This window comes from Nyctereutes procyonoides, unplaced genomic scaffold, assembly GCF_905146905.1.
Source record: "Nyctereutes procyonoides isolate TBG_1078 unplaced genomic scaffold, NYPRO_anot_genome, whole genome shotgun sequence".
Classification (NCBI taxonomy): domain Eukaryota; kingdom Metazoa; phylum Chordata; class Mammalia; order Carnivora; family Canidae; genus Nyctereutes; species Nyctereutes procyonoides.
The window spans coordinates 22005809-22025239 of record NW_026575034.1 but is presented as its reverse complement, the minus strand read 5'-3'; the positions used below and the strand labels follow the sequence as shown (position 1 = coordinate 22025239).

The window sequence follows — 19431 nt, the reverse complement described above, 5'->3', positions numbered from 1 at the left end:
TTTTTTGATTTTTTATTTATTTATGATAGTCACAGAGAGAGAGAGACAGAGAGAGAGGCAGAGACACAGGCAGAGGGAGAAGCAGGCTCCATGCACCGAGAGCCCGATGTGGGATTCGATCCCGGGTCTCCAGGATCGCGCCCTGGGCCAAAGGCAGGCGCCAAACCGCTGCGCCACCCAGGGATCCCATCAAATGCCATTCTCATCTAGAAACCACCACCTCACAGACCTAGAAATGTTTAATCTGGGTATCTTGTGGCCTGTCAAGTTGACACACAAAAGCAATCTTCACAATTATTTTCCTGCTTCATTTTTATTATGTTAAGATAATTGAGACTATATGTTAAATAATACTAGATCACATTATCCAACAAATTACACTGCCCATGGTTTCATCTTTCTAACATCTTCAGCAAAAGTGTCATTTTGGCTATATTGAATCCAAATATTCTGAAGGTCAGCCTCATTGTGCTGCCATTCCATGATAGCACATGACTGACTGCTGAGGGTAATGTAAGATGTACACAGGCCTTCCCTCTCCTAAGATCTAATAGGACACACACTGGGCAGATTCACTTACCTTAGCAGGTGGACAAAGAACAGTAGAAAGCATGTCCCTAGGTCTGCCTCAGACTAGCCTTCAGTGTGGAGCCCTCTTTGTGGAAAAGGGGTAAGTTTTTTCCCTCCTCATGACAGCTCATTTGGAGGGAAAAAGGCAAGGTGCGTGTGTGTGAAATTATATTGCTCCAGTAAGCCTAGTACTCGAAAGGACTGATTATCTTGAGCAGCCATGAGAGCAGCTTGTAGGAGTGGAACAGACAGGAATGAGTGCAACCACTGGCTCACATGACCCAGACACAAAGCCATGTCACTTCCTTGGGGTCCTAGGCACAGGCCTCCCAGTGGTCCACAAACTTTCTCCTCTTTTCCTACCCATCCCAGAGAATTTAACTTTCATTTTCACTCAGCACCTCTAGATCTGGTGATCAGCCCCATGTTTGGTGAGAGAATCCTGACCATGTCTGCCCCTAGCCTGTCTCCACTCTTCTCCAAGGAGGCACAACTTCTCACCTGGTGTCTGAGGTGTGTGGTATAGTTTGCAGAGAGCAGAGGTGGGGAGAAGTACTGAATTTTGGATGTGAGTTTAACATGTGGTCAGGAAGCTGCTGTGAAGGGGGGCCAAGCCCAACTTGCAAGCTTCCTGCTGAAAGTGTGGGGGCGGGGGAGGGAGGCAGTGCCTGTAGGTCAAAGGGAGGTTTGAAGGCTTGAAACACTGTTCTTTTATGGAAGGACCATTATTTCTCCAGGTTCATTCCACCCTGGAGATTTCCTTTACATTCTATAATTTTGAATTGCGCCTTGCTGAGAACAAGCCAAAATCCTTTATTTTTCAGAGGTAGAAAGTTACTTCTCTCTGCAGAAAGAGCAAAGGCAGAGAGATCTTTGAATCCTAACATTTTAATGCCCATCCTGTAACACTGTAGCATTTCTGCATGATTCTAGATAAATTCTCATCATCTCGGCCTGTTTGTGCTTAGGAGCTTGATGGGCTGACAACTGGCAGGCCCTGCAGCCTCCTTCTATTCACTCGGCCAGAAGTTCCTTGAGAATCACTAACCTTACTCATCCCTCTCCCAGGGCCATAACTGCCACCCAGGAACAGGTCACCTGAGAGACCAGGAGCAAGGAGGACACTTTCCAGATGTGGTATCTTTTCTAGCTGTTAATAAACAACATCAGTTACTTAATTGGTGTTAATGATGTAAAAAGATGCCAGAAGAAGTACTAAGTTAACAAAATCCTGAGACCTGGAGGGAAGGAAATTTAGAGCAGAGGGGCCTCTGTTTACTTCTCCCCTTTCTATGGAGGGTACAGCTGCACCGTCCTTATTCAGGTGGTCTGGAAGACACAGGTCAGATCTCTTTTCTCACCCTGACTTCCCTTCCTCTGTTGAAATCTCACTTTATCAAAGCTGACTTTGGAGATTTTACCTCTGCTACATATTCTTTGCATCCCTCTCAGCCATCCATCACTGTTTGGCACCTGTCTTCTGAACTCACAGTATACCTTTGTCATACCAATTATTATAGAGTTTTAGATTTGATTTGTTATTTTTGTGCTCCAGTTTTCACTTTGCTAGTATTATAAGGAATTTGTATTAAATAGTATCACGTGATTACCTGGCAAATGAAACAGCACAATTTCCTTTTCCCATTTTCTTTAAGAAAAGTGACTCTTTCCCATATAGCATCAGTAATTTGTGGCTTCATCATGCTTAGAGAAACAGTTTTTCAGTCACAAAAGAAGAAAGTTTTGTGTGTATCCTCATTGTCGGAATTTTGCCTAGTTTTGGTCTTTTTGTGTCTTTTTTATTGTCTTTATCTGTCACCTCTGGCATATGCTGAATTTGTATTCTTACAATCTCAGATGTTGGGAGAAGACCCAAGAATTGGATGGAGTCATCTGACATCTATGGCAGCCAGCTGACCTGGGAGTTGTATCAGACAGATAGTATTCATATTCCCATATCTATCTCCCTGATTGCTGTGGAGACCTTGGTCAGAGCTTAAGCAGCAGTATGGTCATCCTCCATGTGTGGGGACTCCAGCTCCTCTTTGCCGATTCCTCCTCCTGTGCCTATTGTGACGGCAGATGCTTTGATATTGGCTCCTTATAGCCCCACTGTGAAAATAAATCCCATAATCCCATAGCTGAATGCATGCCCTGCTGCTCCTTCCTGTAGAAGTTTCTTGATGCTTCTCTGCATTGGTTGGATCTTGAGTGAGATGAGAAATAATTGGAGTCCTCATCCCATGTCTTTATCATAGTTTGAGTCATAAACAGGGGTAGATATTATCATGTAATAGGTAGAGATTATATACTATCTATCCCTGATATAATGTCTACTTCTGAGCTTGCTGTTCATCAGAGCCTTGTGTGACCCACAGTCTCTGCAGCTGTGAGCTTACTTCATATGGTCTTTGAACTATTTTCAGTACCTGTACCATTAGCTGGATTACATTTACAATGCATGTCAGCCTCATTCTTGTCAGATTCCCTTTATTCAGGATGAATATGGCATAAGTGGACCATTTTGATAGATTTAAATTTATCTCCATGCTGCCTTGATAGCTTTTCCCTCCTTATGTGGAGCAAAGGCAGCCTTACTGGTTGTCTCATACTGGAGATCTTTCTTTGATCATCAAACTTTGGCAACCTTAATATATACTGAGATCTTCCCTTTATGGTTTTTGTTTTTGCTTTCACATGCCCTCATGTGCCTGGAGCTCCTAACAGAAGCCGTGAATATAGACTCTAGCCACAGGACCATACTGAGTTCAGGTGAGAGAACGAATGTCCTTGTGCTACCAATCTGTGATACCCCTGTGATTGACCACCATCAGTAGTTTCCAGTTTGAATCACCATCTCCATCATGCAATCTGATGAGACATATACTGCCAGGTTCATGTAGCTTAGCTGGGGGATAGAGGTGAGGAGATGCAGCATGCTGGTATGGCTGCTTCAGATGAGCTTTCAGTCATGGCCCATACAGGGATATACCAGGTCCATTATCCTTGGCATCTCAGCTTCTTAAGAAACCAGACTAGGTGGATGTGCATGAACCTACCATTGATAAGCCTTGTGCTATGAAGGACTGATTACCCAGTGAAATCCTGTGAATACAGCTTCCCGGGGCTAAAAGAAGACAGAGTTGGCCATAAAGTCACAGTCCCCTCATGGAAATGGAGTTTCTGCTTATGAACTGGCTTTTAAGGTCTATATCAAGTCTCCTAGTCCAAAAGCACTTTACATATCAAGCGGGTTTTACTATCAATACTGTGGCCTTGCCAGGCAGCTGACCTTCCACTTTAGTGTAACCTGGTAGGTTTCCCAGAAAAACAGATAAGCAATGACCTACTGAAAGAGTAAGCCAAGAATGCGTTTATGAGAAGGTAGAGCCCAAGCCTGATGCAAGTCCTTTGTTTCCAGGTCCCAACCCTATCCTTTACCTCATCTTGTCTCTCACTCTTCTCTGGTGCCTCCATCTCCTTCATCACCGTGTCCCTTGGGCTATCATCCTCCTCCCCTGGGCAAGTGTGCATGTATCCCAACTGACCTTCCCAGTTCTGCACTTTGCATGCATGTAACATTTCACAGCCCAAGTGCAGAGCTAACTATCTCCTCGCTCTTTGATGAGAGAGCATTGGTAATTTCTCCCGGCTCCTGGAAAAGATTCTTTTAATGTTGCATAATTTGGGAAGTGTCACATTTTACGGTCACTGCAGGCTCATGTGATGCCAAAGGTCTAGCAGTTTTCTGCACACCAGCCACACTGGCATTTTAAAACTCATGCAAGGTGACATGTCTCCATGACCAGATCACTTCTTTTACCTAATACATTTTTGAGTTCTGTCTCACCCCATCTTTCCTTCATTTTCTTCAGCTTTCAGTTCAACCTTTCGGTTTTCAAGTTAGAATTCTTGGATAACACTTTATTTGCCCCATTATTTGATTTCTCAAGAGCATGTATGCCTCCCTAATAATGTTTTCCACATTTGCTTTTGTGGTGTGTATATCTGTGTGTGTGAATGTGTGTGTGTTCTATTATTTAATTTACTATTTCTTTCCAGGTGAATGTCAAGTGTAGTCATTTAAACCCTCTGTTTTTTTTAAATAATTCTAATATAGTTAACATATAGAATTATATTAGTTTCAAGTGTATAATATAGTGATTCAACACTCTCAAGTGTCACTTGGTGCTTGTCGACTAGTATATTCCTTCATCCTTATCACCTATCTCACCCATTCCCTCCCCTCCCCCATAACCAGCAGCTTGTTCTCTATAGTTAGGAGGAGTCTGTTTCTTGGTCTCTCTCTCTTTCCCCTTGCTCATTTGGGTTTAAGTCCTAAGTTTAGACTCATTTTTGTGTTTATGGATATTAGGTTGCTAGCATATAATTCATCATTAAAGATAATTAGTTGAATAATCTTGCCTAATATTTGAGATTTTATTCTTAAGACTGACATTTCATCCATATTTCTATTTTTTCAGTGCCTAATTTGTACAATCCTATGAGTATATACCATTCTCTGAGTTTAAATGATCCCCCTCTTTACCATGTACACATACAATTTTATGCTCTTATTAACATCCTTGGCATATTTCCTGGCCAAGGTAAAATCTCACTAAGTACAACCACAAGACTTCCCAGAACCTCTCAGTTGATCTGGATCTCTTCATTCCCACATCTCACATTGCTTGGGTGTTAGTTGGGTCCAGGAAGTTATCTCTGTTTGTCTTTGATTAACTCAGTGTCAGGAGACAAACCTCTAGAGGAGGACCTTAAATACAGTAAGTTGATCCCAACTCTGTATTGAAGATAATTGATCTTTGTAAGTCACTTACTATCTCTATTCACACATATGGTGAAGGGTTTTCTTTACCATGTACACAAACATTGTCATATATTATGTCATGGTAATAGGATAAATTATTGCAAACTTATAGCAAGTGATGACAATGGTCACATTTATAAGTAAGTTAGAGCAAGAGTTTTTGATAAGAAAACAAGTAAGATGAGAGTTTACTGAAGTATATAGGATGAGTCACACCGACGTCAGGGGTAGTATTTCACATTGAGTGAAGAACAGATATAAAGGCCCAAATGAGTGGTTTGGTGCTTTTTGCAGTGAGAGTGTGTTTTGGGGATGGCAAAGAAAAAGGAGGATAGATGGTAGGTCACACAAGGATCTTGGTAAAAACGGCCTCAGGTCATCTTTTTGTTTAGTAAAAGGAAAGGAAAATGACATTCATTGCAGACAGAGATGGAATTTGTCATGTCACGTGAACCAGGAGGAATTTGTTTGAAATGAGTAAGAAAAGTCCTTTTTACCAGGTCCCCAAGCTCCATTCCTTGTTTCTCTACCTTTTTTTTTTTTGTCCTTCAATATTATAATTTGGGTTTGTCCTACACAATTAGTATAATTTTATTCTTACCTTTCCAACTCTGCCCCCTTTTAACCTTCCCGATTGTGTAGGGATTTGTGAGCAAGGGGAACCACAGATGTCAGGAAAGATAGGAGCAAGGGAGTAACTGCTATGGCTTTTAAATTCCTGACTAACATAGAGGGGGAGGTGATCTGCTCCATCTGCCTGGTCCTCCTGAGATAACCACCGAGCCTGGAATGTGGCCACAGCTTCTTCTTTTTTTTTTTTTAATGAATTTATTTTTTATTGATGTTCAATTTACCAACATACAGAATAACACCCAGTGCTCATCCCGTCAAGTGCCCCCCTCCGTGCCCGTCACCCATTCACCCCCACCCCCCGCCGTCCTCCGCTTCCACCACTCCTAGTTCGTTTCCCAGAGTTAGGAGTCTTTCATGTTCTGTCTCCCTTTCTGATATTTCCCACACATTTCTTCTCCCTTCCCTTATATTCCCTTTCACTATTATTTATATTCCCCAAATGAATGAGAACATATAATGTTTGTCCTTCTCCGATTGACTTACTTCACTCAGCATAATACCCTCCAGTTCCACAGCTTCTGTAAAGCCTGCTTTACTGCAGACAACAAGGAGTCCATGCCAAGCCAAGGAGGGAAGAACAGAAATTTCCCTGTATGCTGCATCAGTTACTGTGCTGCGGACCTGCGGCCTAACTGGCATGTGGTCAACATAGTAGAATGGCTGAGAGAGCCCAAGGTGAGCCCTGAGGAGAGCCAGAAGAGAAATCTCTGACACCACAAAGAGAAACTCTTGTTCTTCTGTAAGGAGGATGGGAAAGTCATTTGCTGGCTTTGTGAGTGGTCTCAGGAGCACCATGATCTCCACATGGTCCCAATGGAGAAAGTTGCCCAGGAGTACCACCAGGTAAGAGACCACGATGGAGCGAATATAGGGCAGAAAATGGTATTTGAGGAGATATCTCCACTTTGCATCCAACTTTAATTACATTGTCATCATAGACTCGAGGCCTGTGATGTCTTTTCCTTCTATCCTCACCTTCCAAGACCTGAAGAACATTTTTCTTGGCCTGAAGAAACTTTTTGCACATTCCATTAAATTACAAAAGGATAAAGATTTAGCCAAAAGTAGATAGTTTTGTACCTTATGCTAGACCGGTGAAGACTTAGTGTCCAAGTAACGCCCTCATTACCCTGTTGAACAGGAGGGTATATTGAGATGTAAGTTCCTTCTTTGCTGCAGAATTTGGTTTGTTCTAATAGTACAAAGAGAATCAGTTCTCTTTTAATGAGGGGATGATGACATCTATTGCCCAAGTCTTAACACATTCACCATGTTAAGTTTTCTTCCAAGTCGTGGATTCTAACTGCTGTTCTCACTGATTCTGTAAACTTTAGTCTCTTTGGAGATTGGCCTGATATCTTCCCCATTTATTCTCTGTGCTGTTGCTGAAAAATCTCACAGCTTGACTCTGGTGTAACTCTTCTCTCATAAGAGAAGCTCCAAGCAGCTCTGCAGAAACTGAGGAAGAAGTAGCAGGAAGCTGAGATGTTGGAAGCTGTCATCACAGAAGAGAATACTTTCTGCAAGGTAGGAGGAGATACCTCCTGAGGGAGTTAGATAAAAACATAGACGGGACCTTGAGTGTTAGTCACAGGAGCTCCCTTCCTTTTTGTTCCCTGAGAGTCGTTATGTCCAGAGGTCATTTGGTTAGTCCTCTTCTTTTATCCTTTCCCCAATAAAGGTGAAGGCTGAAAAGTGAACATGTTATAAATGAACAGATGTTGAGAGGGAGATATTCACATAGAGGGTGGCTAGTGAATTTTATGTTACATTCCTGATGTGATTTTTGAGTTTTTTCTCTTCTGAGGGAAAGACAGTTAGCAATGACTCATGGTTCTGTCTGCATTGCTCAACTTTCAGCTGAGGGTGAGGGGATAGGGGTCAGGAATAAAGCAAGGAGACTTGGTTGTCCTGGAAAGCTGTGTGAAAGCTGAGCCACATATACCCAAGAATCCTATCTGGGTCAGGGTTGGCCTCAATAATGCAAACTTGAAGCCATTATTTTGGAATGCGATGGAGAAAAAAAATAATAGGAATAGTCAGCTTCCCCACAAGTTGCTCCCTTGCTTCTCTCTCATTTCCCTTTGAGAACTTTTCAAGGAAAGTAGTTCTCTTTCTTGCTCCCAGTCTCTGCCTGATAGCCTGAGTATCTCTCTCTCTTTCTCATTCCAAAGAATCAAATGCAAAATGAGAAATAGCTTGTCTAGGCACAGTTTAAAAAACTAAAGACTATCCTGGAGCATGAGGAACTGAGGGTGGTGCAGAAGCTGCAGTGCCAGGAGAATGCTGTTGTCAATACCCAGGGTGCATCATGCATCGGTGATGAGCTGGTCCAGCAAAGCCAGATGTAAGAGACCTGGTCTTGGTTCTGGAGCATCAGCTGCAGGGGTCAACAGTAAACATGCAGCATGTAAGACTCCAGAAAAAGCACCAACATCTAGGATTTGAGAAAAATGAAGACCAAGTTTCCTTCTCTCCTCTCCCATGGTGCTTTGCTCTTCCTGGTGATGACACTAAGTTTCCCTTGGCCTTGCGGTGCCTCTTTCCTGTGTCTATGTCAGAGGTTATAGGGATAAATAATTAGGGACAATCTCATATTTTTTTTTATCAAGTGCAGTACAGAAATCTGATTGTGGCGAGAATTTGCATTGTATCCAGGGAGAGTCTAGAGGCCTCTATGATCAGTGACCTAGTGCTAAAGACTACCAGGTACCTCTTCATGATTCAGCTTGGTCACAGATAGATGAACTTCACATTCTAAGACTTTTTTTCCCCTCATAGGATAAACTAAGTTTTTTTTTTTCTCCCTCTTTTTCCATTTTCTGAAAAACAAACAAAAAACAAATTGTGAAGGACTAGTATTACTTATTCTTTAAATATTCAATAGAATTTGCCAGTAGAACTATCTCATTCTAGGCTTTTCTTTTTCAAAAGGTTTAAAATACTTTTTAAAAATATGTATTAGGTTTATTTACATTTTTTACCATTCTTAAGTCAGGTGGGTTTTTTTTGTTGTTTGTTTTTTGTTTGTTTGTTTTGTTTTTTGCTTTTTAAAGATTTTGAAAGATTGAGCACAAATGGGGAGGTGAGGGAGAAGCAGGCTCCCCTCGAACAGGGACCCCAATGCAGGGCTTGATCCCAGGATCCCTGGCCCATGACCCAAGCCAAAGGTAGACTTAACTGACTGAGCCACTCAGGTACCCCTTAAGTCAGGTTTTGATAATAAATGTCTTTGTAGGGATTTGTCCACTCTAAGTTGTCTCATTTGTAGATATAAGGTAGTCACAATAATCCTTTATAATCCCTCTGATTTCTACAGCACACACAGTAATGTCCACTCTTTTATTCCTGGTTTTGGTGATGTGCTTTTTCTCTCTCTCGCTCTTTTTTTTTTTTATTGGACAGTTCAGTTGTCTTTGGTCAATTTTATTGATTTTCTTCAAGAACAAACTTTATTATTTCATCAACTTTTTAAATCTTTCTATGTCATTTGTGTCTTCTCTCATCTTCATTGTTTCCTTTGTATAAGTGTGACTGCACACATGAACATGAATTTGTGCATGGATGAACATGAATGTGTGTGCATGCATGAACACAAGTGTGTGTATGTATGCATATATGAACATGAGCGTGTGTGTATGTGTGTGTGTGTGTGTATTGGGTTTAATTTGCCATTCTTTGTCTAGTTTCTTAAAGTGAAAACTTTATTTATTTGAGGTGATCTTGCAACGCCATGCAGGCATAAGAGTGCTTTGGTTTTTGTTTTCTGTTTTGTTTTGTTTGTTTTGTTTTGTTTTAACTGAGAAGAGAAATTCTCTTTTCCTCTGGAGTTTATATCAAGAGATTCATGTTTCCTTCATGAACTGAGAATAAAGTGAATATAGTGGAAATAAATGAAATTTGGAGAAGGACATAGACCAGATCCTGATGACAGTGTTTGAGGTTCAAAAATAACCTTTGATTAAAATTATAACTGTCCTAAACCCTTTTTTCTACTTAATCTAGTTTTGGTTTTTGTCATATACAGCATAAAAGCCCTAATACAGACAGCAAGACCTTGTGAGCTTTTTTTTTGTTTGTTTTTTGTTTTGTTTTGTTTTGTTTTTTTGCCCTTATAGATCCACCTGCCGGCCTAGTTTTTGGTGACATGAAAGAAGTGAGCCTGATGTAAAGGAAATCAAATGTATTGGTAGATATTTGTTCAAATAACAAAATAATACCTGTGATGATAAAGAAAATCAGATGGTTAAGAACTATTAAGAATGTGTACTAAACTGTACTAATATTATACTGTATGTTAACTAACTAGAATTTTAAATAAAAACTTAAAAAATAAAAATAACAAAAAATGAATTGGACTAAATTGCTTGGTAGAGACTAAAGTGCAGGTAAAAAATATAGTTTTGGGATAGTGACTGAGTGGGTATTGGTAACATTATGAACAATGGAGTATAAGACAGAAAATGACTTGATTGGTAAGTGATAAGTTACATATTAGACATCCTAACTTACTAGGTCCTATGGCTTCTTTACTACTGAATATATTAACCTGCATTTAAGAGACAAAACTGAGTTAAAATGAGGAGTTGGAAATCAAATGCACATATGTGTGTGTTGAATTTAAGGGACTGAACTAGATCACTTGTAGATAGTGTGCAAAATGAGGAGAGACTTGAAAAAAACCTACTTTAATATATTTTCTTGAATCTTCAGCAAAGCCATGTAAATTTCTTGAGGGATATTATGATTATCTACTCATCTTTGATTCTCCAAATCCTCTCCTGATGTTTGGCAGATAATAGTATATCACTTTGTTTCTATTGAATAAATGAAAGAACTTTTGCATTATTCAAACCGTCTCATTCATTTAGGAAAAAATGATGATACTCGTTTTCCTCGTAAATATGCCTCATCTCCAGATAGTAGGAGCTTCATGCTTTTACTTCTACAAGGATCAAAGCTGTTTCTACCTTTCAGGAAATCTGACAACCTCACATGAGTTTTCGGGATGGTTAGCCTGGTCTTCTTTGTACTTATTTGCTCTCACATTGGAACCATCTTTACTCCTACTACGGCGGTTGGTGGGGATGCGATGAAGCTTTGTAAGTGAGGAGAGTCTATAGTCTCTTTTTTTTAAAGATTTATTTATTCATGATAGACAGAGGGGGGGGGAGAGAGAGAGAGAGAGAGAGAGAGAGAGAGAGAGAGAGAGAGGCAGAGACACAGGCAGAGGGAGAAGCAGGCTCCATGCAGGGAGCCCGACGCGGGACTCGATCCGGGGACTCCAGGATCACGCCCTGGGCCAAAGGCAGGTGCCAAACCACTGAACCACCCAGGGATACCCGAGTCTATAGCCTCTTGACTCATGTCTTCCCTTTTCTTCCTAGGATGTGAACCACATCACAGAAAGGTACGTGTGGGGCATCAGAGATGATCCTTTTGTGCAGTGAAAAGAAGTTTAAAGTCATTAGAGTTCTATGGTGATCAATTGGAATAAAACATCTCAGGGCAGGACAATTTGGGTATAGTTTTATGCTAAATTTCTGCTCACAAATCATGGTTTGAGTGTTCTGAAACTATTGGGAATGGACCAGGTTCTGTGGGACAGAATGTGGATGGTGGAAAGTCACACAGTTTGGGTCAGTAGCAGTACTGGGGTTAAGGGGTGGCAGACACCTGTGACATCATAAATTTTATTCACCCTCCATGCCTGTATCTAACTCAGGCTCTCATATTCCATAGGTGTTGGCTTTTTGTGGGAAGGTCATGTCTTCTAAACCTGTCAAGCACAGGTTTAGGAATTGGAGACAGCTCCTTTATATTTAAGAGATATATAGGGACCTTCTATATGGCTGTGTTTAGATTTCCAAACACAGACTCATAGCTCATGGAATATTTTGGCCTTAGGACACACAGTGATCCATCTTGGTCACACACTTTAGAAGCCAGAATGGTAGCATCTAAGGTAGCATCTAAATTTGCACACCTACCTGACAGTATCAAGCTTTTTCCTAACACATGAAATTCTGGTCATCTTTAGTTTGATGTTCATGTCTTCTGTTCTAAGTGTCTGCAAATGTTTCCAGAGAACCTGAAAGCTCAGATGTTATTCTGAGGGATTTCCTGCTAAGGAGCAGAGTTTAAAGATCTTGGTCCTTCCCAGACAATATTCTCACACTTGATATGTTTCAAACACCCAGGAGTCAGGTTCTGCAACCTCACTTTCTGATTATCTGTCCTGGGAACCGACATCCATGCAGTGACTTTTTCACTCATTAAGTTTTTTCAAGGTACTATAGTTTTGTTTTGTTATATCCATTATTTCATATAATTTCTAGGAGATAGAGAGATGTTCATGGTTTAATTTTGGAAGAAAGAAATGTGTCTCTGAAAGGTTAAGACTTTTTTTTTTTTTTTTTTTTTAGGTTAAGACAAAGTGTTCTGAGTTTCTAATCTGAAAGGGATAATACAAGTGATTAGAGGTGAAGAACCCTGGAGCAAGTGGGTGACTGTGTGAGTGTTTTTTTGTTTTGTTTTGTTTGTTTTTTATTTGAGAGCTGACACATGTAGCACTACTGAGGGAAGGAGAAATCAGTATAATTAAGCTAAACTGTTCTAATCACCTTTCAGAATTTTTCATTCTTAGTAGGTCTCATGTTCCCACACTTGTGTTTTCCCTTCCAACACATACATACATATTTTGCTTCTGCAGTGTTATACCTCTCCCCAGGAACAGAATAGAATTCTTCCCAGTTCCCACTCCAATTATTCCTAAGATCCCTTTTACAGTGTCACAAATAAAGCTATGTCACATGTCTCACCCAGCCCTAATTTTTCTGCAGCTCATATGACTCCAGATAACGCCAAAAATAACAACATATGCTATTTCTACAGATCGAAGACAAATGAGATATGTGTTTCATTGGAAACTAGATAATGCATATAATAGCAGTTATGGTGTCCTTGGCTCCCTCCTGGTCATTGGATTGGGGAAACATTACTGGGAGGTAGATCCTGGAGGTATAAGATGGAAAATGCCCAGAATACATTATGAAATTTCATGTTAGAAATGATTAAAATTATCAACATATTTACTCTAGGTTTCAACCAAATATGACCACTGCATTAAACGGTGATGAATCAACTTTATAATGCTTTTGAGGAGTCATCCTTCTCTGATCTCCTCATCTTAATCCTGACCCTGCCTGTCATTCTCCATAGGTTTTCCTAGACTATGAGGCTGGCATTGTCTTATTTTTCAATGTCACAAACCATGGGTTTCTCATCTATACGTTCTTTTCATTTTCCTCTTCTCAGGAAGCTTTTCCATATTTCAGCCCCATGCAATGGAATGACCCCATCATGACTCTGTGCTCGCCAAGCTCTTGAACCTTCTTAAATCCCTACTCATTTCTTTGTAGTGCCTCTTGCCTTGGGTGCAGCTGATGCACTGAGCTTATCTGCACCATTCTCACCATCTTTTCTTTGCTGCATTCCTTCTCTCCATTTGAACACCTTTCGTTCAGGAGAATATATCAAAAATAGTAATTAAGAGTTTTGTGTCTAGAGTGTCTGGACAATGTAAAGTAACCTTGAATAATGTACATAAATGCTGTGTTTATTTTCTTAAAATCATCTTGATGTAAAAAGTGCACCATACTTAGGATTATTGTGAGAAAATAAATTCATTAAATATTAACATCTAAGTGTTTCATTTTTTTTTCATTTTTTAAAAAAGATCTATTTATTTGAGAGAAAGAGAGAAAGAGTTTGAGCAGGGATAGAGGCAGAGGGAAAGGGAGAGAGAAATTCCCAAGTAGACTTCCCACGGAGTACCAAGACCAACATGGGGCTCAATTTCACAATCACTTTACGATCTTAAAGTCACAGGGATCTAAGAGGGCTGATCCATTTGCTTCTTGTACTTGCAAATATATAGTGTTTCTGATCCTCTGGCGAAATTCCCAGTGCTCTCTTCACTATATAAAGGAGGGTTGAAACTGGCCTGCTTGCCCAGTTCTACAACCTGAGTTCATGACCTCAGTCAAAATCAGGAGTCAGGTTATTAACTAACTGAGCACCCAGGTGCCCCTGAGTGTCTCTATTTATTCATAAATATTTGCTCCTAAAAAATATAAGCTGTGTCAGTGTCTCATGAAATTCTATGGGATTAAGTTTTCTCATTTGAAAAAAAGAGAAAAGAAGAAGAAAGAAAAAAAGAAAGAAAAGAAAGAAAGAAAGAAGAAAGAAAGAAAGAAGAAAGAAAGAAAAAAAAAAAGAAAAAGAAAGAAAAGAAATATACCTGATGTAGAATTGTGAAAATTAACCAACAGAATGTTTTCTAGCACATAAGCAGGGATCCAGTAGGTAGGTATCTATTCATTTTTTGTATCCCTCTCAGTGTGACTAAAATAAATGATTTTAAGAATACACATTAGCTTACTTTCAACATTAGTACCCTTATTTTGTGTTAAGAAATAAAATAACTTGATTAAACAATTATAATTTTCTTTAAATTTTAGCTAATAAATGTTTTGTATAACTGCTTAGTCTTACCTTTTTTTCATTTTTCTGCAGTATGGTATTTAATTGAAGTTGAATTTCAACTTGGGCTGTTTGCTCAGCTTTAAAAAGTTATTATTTACAGTAATACAGTAAGAGAAGTACAATCGTGGGATTTCTTAACAATGCTGTAGTTAAGGGTTTTGCTTGCCTGGTCACCTTTCCTTTTGCAGTGACTTGAAAGTTCTCAGGAAGGAAGAGGAAAATCCTTCTCTCCTCCTTTAGTGAGATTGGAGTGGAATTATCTCTGCAATGTATCTTCTTCATTTCGGGCTTGATGGGATCCCATGTTTGTTCAGAGCTAGGGAAAAAAAGTGGGCTATCTGGTTAAACAGTATCTGCTCTCATTCCTGGCTGTCTCCAGAATCCCCACCTGCCTCATCTTTGGATGACCTTTGATGACACAAGGGATTCCAAGGTGAATGTGCCTATATCTCATCACTCATCCATGGAAACTGGAGGAAATTGATCTTCTAAAATTTCTCTTTGACCTCTGCCTTCCTGTCACCCCATTGCTGCAATGAATAATTTGAGGAATGTAAAAATGTCTTCTAGAAGTAGCAGAAAACTTGGTAGGATCATGATAATGAAGGTTTGTAAAATTATGAAATTATAAGTGTCCAAAGTATATGAGGCAATGCTCCTTTCGACAGCCCAGCTTCTGGGTCACTTCTGTAATCAGGGGCAGCAGATGATATCTCTGTCTGCCCTGCTTCAGGAGAGAAAGGGAAACGAGGAGATGCCATGATCTTAAAGCCAGGCAGATCTTGGGAAGCTGATCCATTTGATTCTTCTTGAAAATAATAGTTTTTGTGATCCCCAGAGAAATTCCTAGTGCTTTCTTTATCAATGTAAAGGAGACTTGATAAGGAGGCCCCTGCCCAGTTCTGCAACCTCTCATCTGTTCACTTGTCTCTCTTGAGCCCTGCAACTTGTCCTCTGGAAAAACCAACAGGTTTCTGAATATTCGTGTTTCTGCCTGGGCCATCTGCCACCTGGAAGCAAAGCTCAGCTGAGGATACAAAATTAAAAGAAAACTTGTACCTCAGAGAAGAATTTCGCAAAGCGTCAACTACTTTTAAAAATAAGAGATAACTGTAGCTTCACTTATATTTGTAAGAGATAATACAGACATGCTTATACACTTTCATCAATTTCCCCCATTTTTCAGATCCTTGCCACCACCAAGACTATTCCAGTTCTGCTTTTGATAAACACCCCCCCACACACACACATCTCATAGGCAAATTTGCTTTCAGTTTCTTATCAGCCTTGAGATATCATTGTCATGTAAAACTTGTAAATATTTAAGATGTACTACTTAATGGTTGAGTACATGTTCCTTGTGAAATGATCACCACAATCAAGCTAATAAACATATGCATCACTTCTCCATGGTTACGTTGTGTGTGTATGTGTGTGTGTATATGTATCTCCATTTCCTCCTCCCTCCAGCTTCTGACAACCACCATCCTAATTTCTACTTCCTGTAACTGTTGTAGATCCCACATAGAAGTAATAACATGCAAGATTTCTTTTAATCACAGGTGGATTTCTGTATCACAGGTGGACTTTTATTATAATTCTGTTATGCCGTATGCTGGCCCTTAACAAATAAACCAAATTTTATGAGATGCACTTTCTCATTTATTAAAAAAAGTAATGAAAATTACTTGATGAGTTATGATGAAAATTAAATAACAGAATATTTTAAATAATTGCTACTATTTCTTAACACATAAGCAGTGATTTAGAATAATATCTGTTATTTTTCTGATTCCCGTTACCTGTGACCTTGAAATAAATTATTACAAAATATTAGTTTACTTTCAAAATCGTTGCCTTTGCATTGTTTTAATTAATTGAATTACTTGCTTAAAAATTTAGATTTTTAAATTATTTTCTGATTGTAAATAAACATTTTAGCATTATAAGAGTTTTTTCTTATAGCCTTCAGAGTTGCTCAGTCTTATTTTATAATTATATAGCCTCTTTAACTGAATACACTAATAAAAAGTTAATATCCTCCAGTAATTCTATTTCATTGGAAATCTCTATTTTCCTGGCTTTATTCAATTATGATTCATGGTAATATGGAAGAGTCCAGAGTACTTTGTGGGATTTCTCAACAATGTCCTAGGCCAAACTTGGTTTCTCCTGGTTTGTCTCATTCTTGCCAGTGAACTGAAGACCCTGGCAGTCCTCAGGAATGAAGAAAAGCTGGTTCTCCCAGAATTGTTTCTTCAGTGGTTGCTCATGCAGGGCTTGATGAGATCTCCCTGTCCACACTTCAAAAATACAACTGATTTAAAAAAAAAAATCCAACTGATCATCCCTTTTGTGAGTGAATACTGTAAACTGACTTATGGTTTTTAGAGTTAATGCATATTTTATGTCATAATAACTGCCAGATGCTTTTCCAAGTGGTTGTCCCATTTTTCATTATCATGCGTCAGAAAGGAGAATAGGGATGGTATGGAGTGTGGTGATAAAGGCAGAGAGGTACAGTAGATGTGACTTTGGGATAGTCTATTTTTGCTCTGTAAATATTGTTGACAATTAGAGGGGAGTGCAGGGCTTGGGCTGTGTGTGTGCATTTATGGGGCTTAAATAGGGACAGGGTAAGTGAATTGATAGGACCAAAGGAGATGAATTCCTTTTTTTTTAAATAAATTTATTTTTTATTGGTGTTCAATTTGTCAACATACAGAATATCACCCAGTGCTCATCCCGTCAAGTGCCCACCTCAGTGCCCGCCACCCAGTCACCCCATCCCCTGCCCACCTCCTCTTCCACCACCCCTAGTTCGTTTCCCAGTTAGGAGTCTTTCATGTTCTGTAGGAGATGAATTCCTAATACTTCTTCCCTTCTCATGCCTCCCACAAATCCCATATTCATCCTTTCACTCCTTTTGAATCTCTCATCTGACCTGACATCCTGGGCCCCAGACACCTAAGGGTTCTCTCCAGACTTTCTGTGAGAAGTTTGAGGCAAGAGTTTTTGGAATGTAAAGAGAGAAATGTTTGGAAGTACAGGGTGTAAAAGCTGACTTTTTAATCAGGATCCCTTCTCTAGTCCTCAAGAACTCCCTTTCTTCCAAAACTCAAATCCCAGGACCCCTCATGCATTTCTGAGTAAGTTGAGATAGGGCAGCTTTAGACTGTAAAACCTTGGATCAATACATAATTTGAAAATTACAGTTACATAGATGACCTGATGTTTTTGAGCTTGTCTAGGAAAAGATAACAAAAAATTCATCTGGAAAATGTGGGAGGGAATCAGAGACCTAAGAGAGTGTAAGAAGGTGGGAAGGTAGGGGGATGGCACTGATGTCCTGGGAACCTCCTCTGAAACATCAGCTTTAAGGTGGTAGAAATCAGTGAAGAAATCAGAGCTTGTCAGGTACCAGGAAACATGGGCTGGTAGGAAATCTGAATGAACCATGCTCTTTCTCCTACCTCCCAAAGTTTACCTCTGGAGCTAACCATATTGTGGTGATCCAAATGCCAGTATACTATGCTCCAAAAGACCAGGAAATAAAAAAATCCTCCTTAGGACTTTGTGTCTCCCTCCATTTCCTACATCTCCTATTGAGGAGGAATCTACACGAAATAACTCCCACTTTGGGTGAATTTTTTTTTTTCCTTTGGGTGAATTTTAACTGTTTTCAGTCTGAGAAAACCACCACCACAGGAAGTAAGGTGGTTAGAATGTGCTGGTATAGAACGATTAAAAAACAGGCACTGAGAGAATTATCTGAGTAAACTTTAGGAGCAAAACAGAGAAGACATGAAAAAATTGTTGGGTAACATTCTTCAAAGGCGCTGATATAAATGTTTGTGCCAGAATTCACACACACCACAGCACTTATGTTGACTGCAAAAGCAACAGTAGAACCAAACCATGATTATCATCAGTTTGTTCAATGCAATTTAAGTGGTATCTATAGCCATATAAATGTGTGTCTATTTAAATATCATTCCCTGTATGCAACACTTTGCAATATATTTGAAACAAGAAGGAACAACATAGAAAATTTCCCTTTCGGCCTTCATAAAGCTTACTGTTGTTTGGTGCAGGGCTGCAAGGGGAGGAGTACTTGATGATAGTATTATATGATAGCAAAGGTGATAAAAAATGCTAGCTCTCAGAATGCAATTTGTTTTTTTTTAAAGATTTTATTTATTTATTCATGAGAGAGAGAGACAGAGACAGAGACAGAGACACAGGCAGAGGGAGAAGCAGACTCCATGCAGGGAGCCCGACATGGGACTCAATCCCGGGTCTCCAGGATCAGGCCCTGGGCCAAAGGTGGCGCTAAACCGCTGAGCCACCCCGGCTGCCCTCTCAGAATGCAATTTATACAAAATGGAGATGATTATAATTGCACGTGAAAAGCATCACAACTTTCTTCATTGTTAGGAAAAACTTACTTCAGTATACTCCTATATGATTTTTCAGTTCCTGCCTCATAGATATAAGAGATTCGAGAAGTTTATAAGCCACAATTACCTTACATGTCTGTGGGTTACAAACAATACCAGAATATCTGTGCTTTACTTCACTAAACATCGACTTCTCAGTTGCCCTGCAGATCTCACATCAGTTCATGTGTGAAGTTTGCCATGCTCTGCAATTCCCTCAGTCAGAGATCTCTGGTAGAGCTGCCGCCACCATGAAGTTGCCCTGTCTACAATATGTAATCAGAGCAAGGACAAGATAGATAACACAACACTGAAGTGTGTGCAGGAAATAGAAGATGTTTCACCCCTGCTTTTGATTGATAGTAAAAGAAGGACACATTTTTCCCAAAGGAAGTGGGGAAAGGTGGAAAAATT

At 39.7% G+C, this 19431-nt stretch overlaps 1 pseudogene; it reads left to right on the top strand.

Moving 5' to 3' along the window:
* Window positions 1–6101: 6101 nt before the first annotated feature.
* On the top strand, window positions 6102–11481 carry LOC129504858 (tripartite motif-containing protein 5-like; annotated as a pseudogene).
* The last annotated feature ends 7950 nt before the right edge of the window (window positions 11482–19431 follow it).